This window comes from Palaemon carinicauda, chromosome 8 (assembly GCF_036898095.1).
Source record: "Palaemon carinicauda isolate YSFRI2023 chromosome 8, ASM3689809v2, whole genome shotgun sequence".
NCBI lineage: Eukaryota > Metazoa > Arthropoda > Malacostraca > Decapoda > Palaemonidae > Palaemon > Palaemon carinicauda.
Genome location: NC_090732.1, coordinates 6,562,134 through 6,570,671, shown reverse-complemented (window position 1 = coordinate 6,570,671; position 8,538 = coordinate 6,562,134). Strand labels below are relative to the sequence as shown.

General features: G+C 44.7%; 1 non-coding gene across 1 annotated transcript; it reads right to left on the bottom strand.

Moving 5' to 3' along the window:
• Positions 1–1,545: 1,545 nt before the first annotated feature.
• LOC137646161 (5.8S ribosomal RNA) lies at positions 1,546–1,704 on the bottom strand. The gene has a single exon (XR_011045419.1). It is a non-coding gene; the product is annotated as a 5.8S ribosomal RNA (ribosomal RNA).
• Positions 1,705–8,538: the final 6,834 nt, after the last annotated feature.

The window sequence follows — 8,538 nt, the reverse complement described above, 5'->3', positions numbered from 1 at the left end:
CCGCAGCTGAATCCCCTCTTTCGACCTTCACGGTTCCACCCGTTTGAGCTTCTAATGGTTTCACGTCCTCTTGAACTCTCTCTTCAGAGTCCTTTTCAGCTTTCCCTCACGGTACTTGTCAAATATCGGACTCGTGGTAGTATTTAGCCTTAGATGGAGTTTACCACCTACTTAGGGCTGCAGTACTAAGCAACCCGACTCTACGGTAAAGACCCCTCCGCCCAAGCTGCCTAAAACCTTTTTACAGGCGCCGCCACACGGGCCTACCACCCTCCTCGGGGCTGCATTCAAGCAATGACTTAGGCGGTGAGCAGCTCGAGCGGTACGGATCCACCGAAACGCAACACCCCTCGACGGCCGGACAGGACCGCGAGGTTATGCGCTGGGCTGGTCCCCTTTCAGTCGCCCTTACTCGGGGAATCCCGGTTTGGTTTCTTTTTCCTCCGCTTATTAATATGCTTAAATTTGGCGGGTTGTCTCCCCGCGGACGAGGTCTTCAAAAACTTGCGCCTTCCAGGGCCCAGACGGAGCAGGACGTCCGGATCAGCCAGCGGCGTCGTCCTCGGATTCTGAGGCGGAGGAGGGGCCTTCATTCTTCGGAGTGCAGGCGACTGCTGCAGCCAGCGGCAGGCAGGCAGAGCGGCTAGACCGACGTTGTCGTCGTCCTCTCTCGCAAGGACTCGTCCGTCCGTCCGGCGGTGACCGCTCCCCAGGGCAGCGCAGGGGAGGCGGTAGCCGTAGCTGCTTTACTACTCGCTGCTGCTGCTGGTGCGCCACCTGCTTGCTCTCCGTGTCGACGGCACCCTCTCTCCCAAGGGCAGCACCGTTCATCAAAAGGCTCTCTCTCCCGCTTCGTCTCCGGACAACAGCTCACCTTCGTTCGTTCGTTCCTTCCTCCCTCCCTCGCACCAACGGACGGGGTCCCTCCCAGCAGCGCTCGAAAGAAAATGATTCTCTTCGACCCACTGCTCTCTGTCGGGATGAGGCCAGTCTCGTCACCCGCCCGAGTGCACCAGCGGCCCGGCCCTTCGTCCTTCCATCTTCTGCTCTCGCACAGACACAGATGGCAGGAGGAGCTGGCCGTGAGCCCGGCACTCAAACAGATGCTGCTTCCTTCTCGCGAAGCCACGAAACATGACCCGGGACAAGACCCGAACGCTGCTTAGGCACTCAGGATAGGTACCCTGGATGGCCTCTGCTTCTCTTCACCTGAGAGCAGGATCGTCCACCGTAGTCCCAGACACCGGGCCACCGCCGCCGCCGCCGCCGCCGCCAGCTGGGAACAGCCAGCCGGACAGCAGCAACGGGGCCCAGTCCAGGGACACGGCGACATTTCACACTTGAGGGAACGGACCGCCAGCCCACAAAAATAGTGGGCGCCGGCCCGACATCCCCATCTCGCCACGGCTCACGGTAGCCGCGGCCGCCCCTTCCAGCGGCGGCGCGCCTCCGGCCGGCCCCCTTCTCTCTGAGGGCCGCACACTCGGCGCCGCTGCCAGCCGGGGCCTGCCGCAGCAATACCCTTCACCGGGATGGATGCTTAACAGACACTCGTCCGGGAGTGGCGAAGACACTGGTCAGTGCCCTCGCCGCAATGTGCGTTCAACTGGTCGATGCATCATAAATCTTGCGATTCACATGCCGACACGCATTTTGCTGCGGTCTTCATCGACCCACGAGCCGAGCGATCCACCATTAGAAGTTGTTCAAATTGGAAATTATTACAAAAACATGGGCTAAGCGTGACTTCCATCACGGCCCGCCACGGACATGCCAGCGCGGCGGCCCTCCTCCTCCGACGGCCGTGCTTCTCTCTCTCTCTCCGACCGTCATCACTACGGGGACAGTAGTGCTCGACGTCGTCTCCGGCCAGCGGCGTAACCCCGCCTAAAGCGGGCCGCACCGCGCCGTCCGCCTCTTCCTTCTCTCTGGCGACGCGGACGACAGTGGCTCCACAGCCCTCGAGACGTCTTTGTACTGACTGCCCCCCCCTCTTCCACCAAAAACCACCTCTAGAGCCCCACACTAGCTCTCCATCTGGCTCCGTGCGCCCCAGGGCAGCACAGCCGAGCCATCCATCAGTAATGATCCTTCCGCAGGTTCACCTACGGAAACCTTGTTACGACTTTTACTTCCTCTAAATGATCAAGTTTGGACATCTTTCCGGCCCGTCCAGGCGAGTCGGCGGAACCCCATTGCTGCGGAGAACCCGCCGCCCAGTCCAAGACCGCCAGTCCGAAGGCCTCACTAAATCATTCAATCGGGTAGTAGCGACGGGCGGTGTGTACAAAGGGCAGGGACTTAATCAACGCAAGCTGATGACTTGCGCTTACTGGGAATTCCTCGTTCATGGGAAACAATTGCAAGCCCCAATCCCTATCACGAATGGTTTTCACGCGATTTCCCGCTCCTCTCGGAGAAGGACCAACCGCTAACCCATTCAGTGTAGCGCGCGTGCGGCCCAGGACATCTAAGGGCATCACAGACCTGTTATTGCTCAATCTCCTGCAGCTATACTCGCTGCTCATCCCTCTAAGAAGACTGTGTCGAACGGGGCCCATGCACCAAAACGCCCGTCACTATTTAGTAGGCCAGAGTCTCGTTCGTTACCGGAATTAACCAGACAAATCACTCCACCAACTAAGAACGGCCATGCACCACCACCCACCAAATCGAGAAAAGAGCTCTTAATCTGTCAATCCTTCTGGTGTCCGGCCTGGTGAGGTTTCCCGTGTTGAGTCAAATTAAGCCGCAGGCTCCACTCCTGGTGGTGCCCTTCCGTCAATTCCTTTAAGTTTCAGTTTTGCAACCATACTACCCCCGGAACTCAAAGACTTGAGGTTTCCCGGGGGCGTCTCGCCACGTCATGGGAATAACGACGGCGAATTGCTAGTCAGCATCGTTTAGGGTTAGAACTAGGGCGGTATCTGATCGCCTTCGATCCTCTAACTTTCGTTCTTGATCAACGAAGACATTCTTGGCAAATGCTTTCGCTGTTGTTCGTCCTACGACGGTCACTGAATTTCACCTCTCGCGTCGTAGTACGGATGCCCCCGACAGTCCCTCTTTATCATTACCTCTGGCTCCCACCACCAGAAAATGGAACCGAGATCATCTTCCATCATTCCATGCAGGTAACATTCGGGCATTGTATTCGAGAGTAGCCTGCTTTGAGCACTCTCATTTATTCAAGGTGAACTGGCCGGCCGCGCGGGACACTCGGTGAAGAGCACCCCGGCAGAACCGGCTGGCTTCCACTCACGGAAGCTGTTCGGAGCCTGACGGGGAAGCACCGGGCGGTGACCTCCCCAGCCAGTCCGGAACTGAGCTCGAACTACGAGCTTTTTAACCGCAACAACTTTAATATACGCTATTGGAGCTGGAATTACCGCGGCTGCTGGCACCAGACTTGCCCTCCAATTGGTTGTTGCTAAAGGATTTAAAGTGTGCTCATTCCAATTACGCAGACTCGGAAGAGTCCCGCATTGTTATTTTTCGTCACTACCTCCAGAGCTGGGATTGGGTAATTTGCGTGCCTGCTGCCTTCCTTGGATGTGGTAGCCGTTTCTCAGGCTCCCTCTCCGGAATCGAACCCTGATTCTCCGTCACCCGTAACAGCCACTGTAGGCGCATGGCCTACAATCCACAGCATGATAAGGCAGAAACTCGAAAGATACGGAGCCGGTGCGGAGGACCGTGCCCTCTGCACAAAGTTATTCAGAGTCATCACCAGTAAACTGAACGGACCGAGGCCCGCTGGTTTTCAACTAATAAAAGCACTCCTCCCTTCCAGTCGGAGTTGTAATGGTCACGTATTAGCTCTAGAATACCAGGGTTATCCGAGTAGTAGGTTTGGATCAAATGAATGATAACTGATTTAATGAGCCATTCGCGGTTTCGCCTTAGAGCGGCCTGTACTGACACATGCATGGCTTAATCTTTGAGACCAAGCATATGACTACTGGCAGGATCAACCAGGTAGTTTGCTTACTAATCTTTCAGTCTAAAGGCCGGGATCCACGTCCCAAAGATCGCGTCCTACTGCATCCCGTCGCCTCCGCCTTCTCTCCCCAAAGACGAGACGGCTGCTGCTGCTGCCGCTGCCACTGCAGAGCTACTACGGGTGAGTTCGGACACGGGTCAGGCAGGAGCCCGGCCTATTTCCATCGCTCTCCTATCTCTGAATCAAGGGGCTGCTGCTGCTCTCTCTCTCTCAAGCAAAGCGGAACCCTTCATTGCCACAAGTTCTAAGTACTTTCCAACAGGAGGCCAGTCAACTCTACTCTGCTGGCCAGCGACAAGAACATTGTCTCATCGCTGGCTGGTCTGAGCAGAGCTAAACCAGACCCACCTCTCATTCTCAGAGACACGACACAGGGAGGGCCTCTCTCGCAGGGCCCCCCCCCGCATCGGCTCTCCTACATTGTCAACCCTCGCTCGGACAAGGGAACGAATTCGACGCTCAGTTGCCACCGTCGCATGGGGAGCCATCAGCAGCTGCGGTAACCACAGTCTGCCTGCCAAGGCTAACGAGAGACTTGGCACTGACTCCACGACCTTACCGTTATTCGGGCCACAACAGTGGATCTATTGTACCTCTCGCGAGGCACACACACACACACACACACACACACGACACACACACCCCACACTGAACCACAGGACCAGGCACCCCTCACCTTCACCACAACAAGCCCTTGGTCCCTGGTATGGTCCATGTTTTTCTCTCAGTTCCTAGGATGTGCAACCCTCACCAAGGATTCCACATGGCCACAACTACTAGGAGCAATGGACATTACCACCAACCAAAGGGCCACTCTCCCAACAGATACACTGCCCTCTCCACGCCATTTCTACACAAAAAGTAGGACACCGTCTTGTTTCTCAATATTCTCCCAAACTTCCACAAGTTCACAAGCTCTTTTCCCTCTGATATGGTCCGTGTTTCTTTCAGTTCTGGGGCTCTGCATGCTTACAACAAGGGATTCTACATTGAAAACCAGGCAAGCATTTGGTTTTCTCACCGTTTGCCCTGGTTTTATCAAGCCCTCAGCCACAGAAATGAGAAATTTCGTAAAGTTACGTATAAAAAAAACTCTACGGAAATTTCATACACAATTTCCAGGCTTTACTTGGAGAGAACCTTCTCCTATATATGTCAGGAAGAATCATGCTTAATACCGACGCACTGGCCGAATCCGCCAGCGATTTTTGATTTCACTCATGGGGAAAGGACCCAAACTACACTTTCTGACCAAGTATCCATCAATTTACCGTCTAGGTTGCCTTGGAAGGCCACCTAACCCTTACTTTTCAGGGAGAGATGAAATTTTGGTTAAATCTGGTAGGCTAGCTCCTTAGAGTTGTTCAACCTCGTGTAAATACAAACTCTATGGGGACCTCATACAAAATTTCACTTTTTACTTGGAGAGCACCTTCTCCTACATATATGTCAGGGCCAATAATGCTTAACACCAACGAAAGGGCCACACCCGCCAGCGATTTTTTGATTTCAATCATGGGCTAACAACAACAACAACAACAATAATAATAATAATAATAATAATAATAATAATAATAATAATAATAATAATAATAATAATAATAATAATAATAATAATAATAATAATAATAACATGTGTTGCAGGAATAACATTTGTAAAATAGTGTACAGGTGTTCCTTACGAAAAAAACAGGTGTTGCAGGAATAACATTTGTAAAATAGTGTACAGGTGTTCATTATGAAAAAAACCAGGTGTTGCAGGAATAACATTTGTAAAATAGTGTACAGCTGTTCATTACGAAAAAACAGGTGTTGCAGGAATAACATTTGTAAAATAGTGTACAGCTGTTCATTACGAAAAAACAGGTGTTGCAGAATAACATTTGTAAAATAGTGTACAGCTGTTCATTACGAAAAAACAGGTGTGTGCAGGAATAACATTGTAAAATAGTGTACAGGTGTTCATTATGAAAAAAACAGTGTTGCAGGAATATCATTTGTAAAATAGTGTACAGCTGTTCATTACGAAAAAAACAGGTGTTGCAGGGAATAACATTTGTAAAATAGTGTACAGGTGTTCATTACGAAAAAACAGGTGTTGCAGGAATAACATTTGTAAAATAGTGTACAGCTGTTCATTACGAAAAAAAACAGGGTGTTGCAGGAATAACATTTGTAAAATAGTGTACAGGTGTTCATTATGAAAAAAACAGGTGTTGCAGGAATAACATTTGTAAAATAGTGTACAGGTGTTCATTACGAAAAAACAGTGTTGCAGGAATAACATTTGTAAAAATAGTGTACAGCTGTTCATTACGAAAAAAAAACAGGTGTTGCAGGAATAACATTTGTAAAATAGTGTACAGCTGTTCATTACGAAAAAACAGGTGTTGCAGGAATAACATTTGTAAAATAGTGTACAGCTGTTCATTACGAAAAAAAAACAGGTGTTGCAGGAATAACATTTGTAAAAATAGTGTACAGCTGTTCATTACGAAAAAACAGGTGTTGCAGGAATAACATTTGTAAAATAGTGTACAGCTGTTCATTACGAAAAAAAACAGGTGTTGCAGGAATAACAGTTTGTAAAATAGTGTACAGGTGTTCATTATGAAAAAAACAGGTGTTGCAGGAATAACATTTGTAAAATAGTGTACAGCTGTTCATTACGAAAAAACAGGTGTTGCAGGAATAACATTTGTAAAATAGTGTACAGCTGTTCATTACGAAAAAAAACAGGTGTTGCAGGAATAACATTTGTAAAATAGTGTACAGCTGTTCATTACGAAAAAACAGGGTGTTGCAGGAATAACATTTGTAAAATAGTGTACAGCTGTTCATTACGAAAAAAAACAGGTGTTGCAGGAATAACATTTGTAAAATAGTGTACAGGTGTTCATTACGAAAAAAACAGGTGTTGCAGGAATAACATTTGTAAAATAGTGTACAGCTGTTCATTACGAAAAAAAACAGGTGTTGCAGGAATAACATTTGTAAAATAGTGTACAGGTGTTCATTATGAAAAAAAACAGGTGTTGCAGGAATAACATTTGTAAAATAGTGTACAGCTGTTCATTACGAAAAAACAGGTGTTGCAGGAATAACATTTGTAAAATAGTGTACAGGTGTTCATTACGAAAAAAAACAGGTGTTGGCAGGAATAACATTTGTAAAATAGTGTACAGCTGTTCATTACGAAAAAACAGTGTTGCAGGAATAACATTTGTAGAAATAGTGTGTAGACACTACTCGGATTAACTTCTGCATTATCATTTGACAAGCAACTGATGCATTTTATTATTATATTTTATTATATTTCATTTATTATAAGTCATTATTGTTGATTTTTATTATTTTTTTCTGTTATTATTCATTATTATTGTAATTCATTTATTATAAATCCTTATTATTGTTTTTTTATTTGTATTATTATCATAATTACTATTTATTAATTGTTGTTATTTATTGTTATTTATTCCTATTTATTATTGTTACTATTTATTAATCATTATATTTATTGTTATTCATTCTTATATAGTATTATCATTATTCATTTCTATTATTTTGTTATTATGTGTTATTATTTATTATTATTTATCATGAATATTTGTTAATATTTTTATTATGTATCATAATTATTTGTTATTATTTTTATTATTTATCATAAATATTTGTCAATATTTTTTATTATTATCATTATTATTTGTTATTATTTACTTATTATTTATCATGAATATTTGTTAATATTTTTTATTATGTATCATAATTATTTGTCAATATTTTTTATTATGTATCATTATTATTTGTTATTATTTATTATTATTTATCATGATATATTGTTAATATTTTTTATTATGTATCATAATTATTTGTTATTATTATTATTATTTATCATAAATATTTGTTAATATTTTCTATTATGTATCATTATTATTTGTTATTATTTATTATTATTTATCATAAATATTTGTTAATATCTTATATTATGTATCATTATTATTTGTTATTATTTAATATTATTTATCATAAATATTTGTTAATTATCTTATATTATGTATCATTATTATTTGTTATTATTCATTAATACTTATCATAAGTATTTATTATTATTTTTATTATGTATCATTATCATTTGTTATTATTTATTAAAAAAAAAAACAGGTGTTGCTGGAATAACATTTGTAAATAGTGTACAGGTGTTCATTATGAAAAAGACAGATGTTGCTTACGAAGAAGAAGCAAGAACATTTGTAAAATAGTGTACAGGTGTTCATTATGAAAAAGACAGTGTTGCCCAGCGACCTACTACCAAGAACATACATCTGTATCTTTCTGTTGGGGTGCTTTCAGTTTTAATTAAAGTGTAGCAGTGAGGAGCTTGGGATCATTACCAATATCTCTATAGCTTCTTACATTTCTCAGAGTCCTCTTTCTCTCTTTATTAATGGAAATGTGATCTCTCTATTATATTTTCTTTTGTGGATGTTCTTGTCTTGAAAAAGAGGACTCTCATTGACAAGATTTCTTGCTGAACA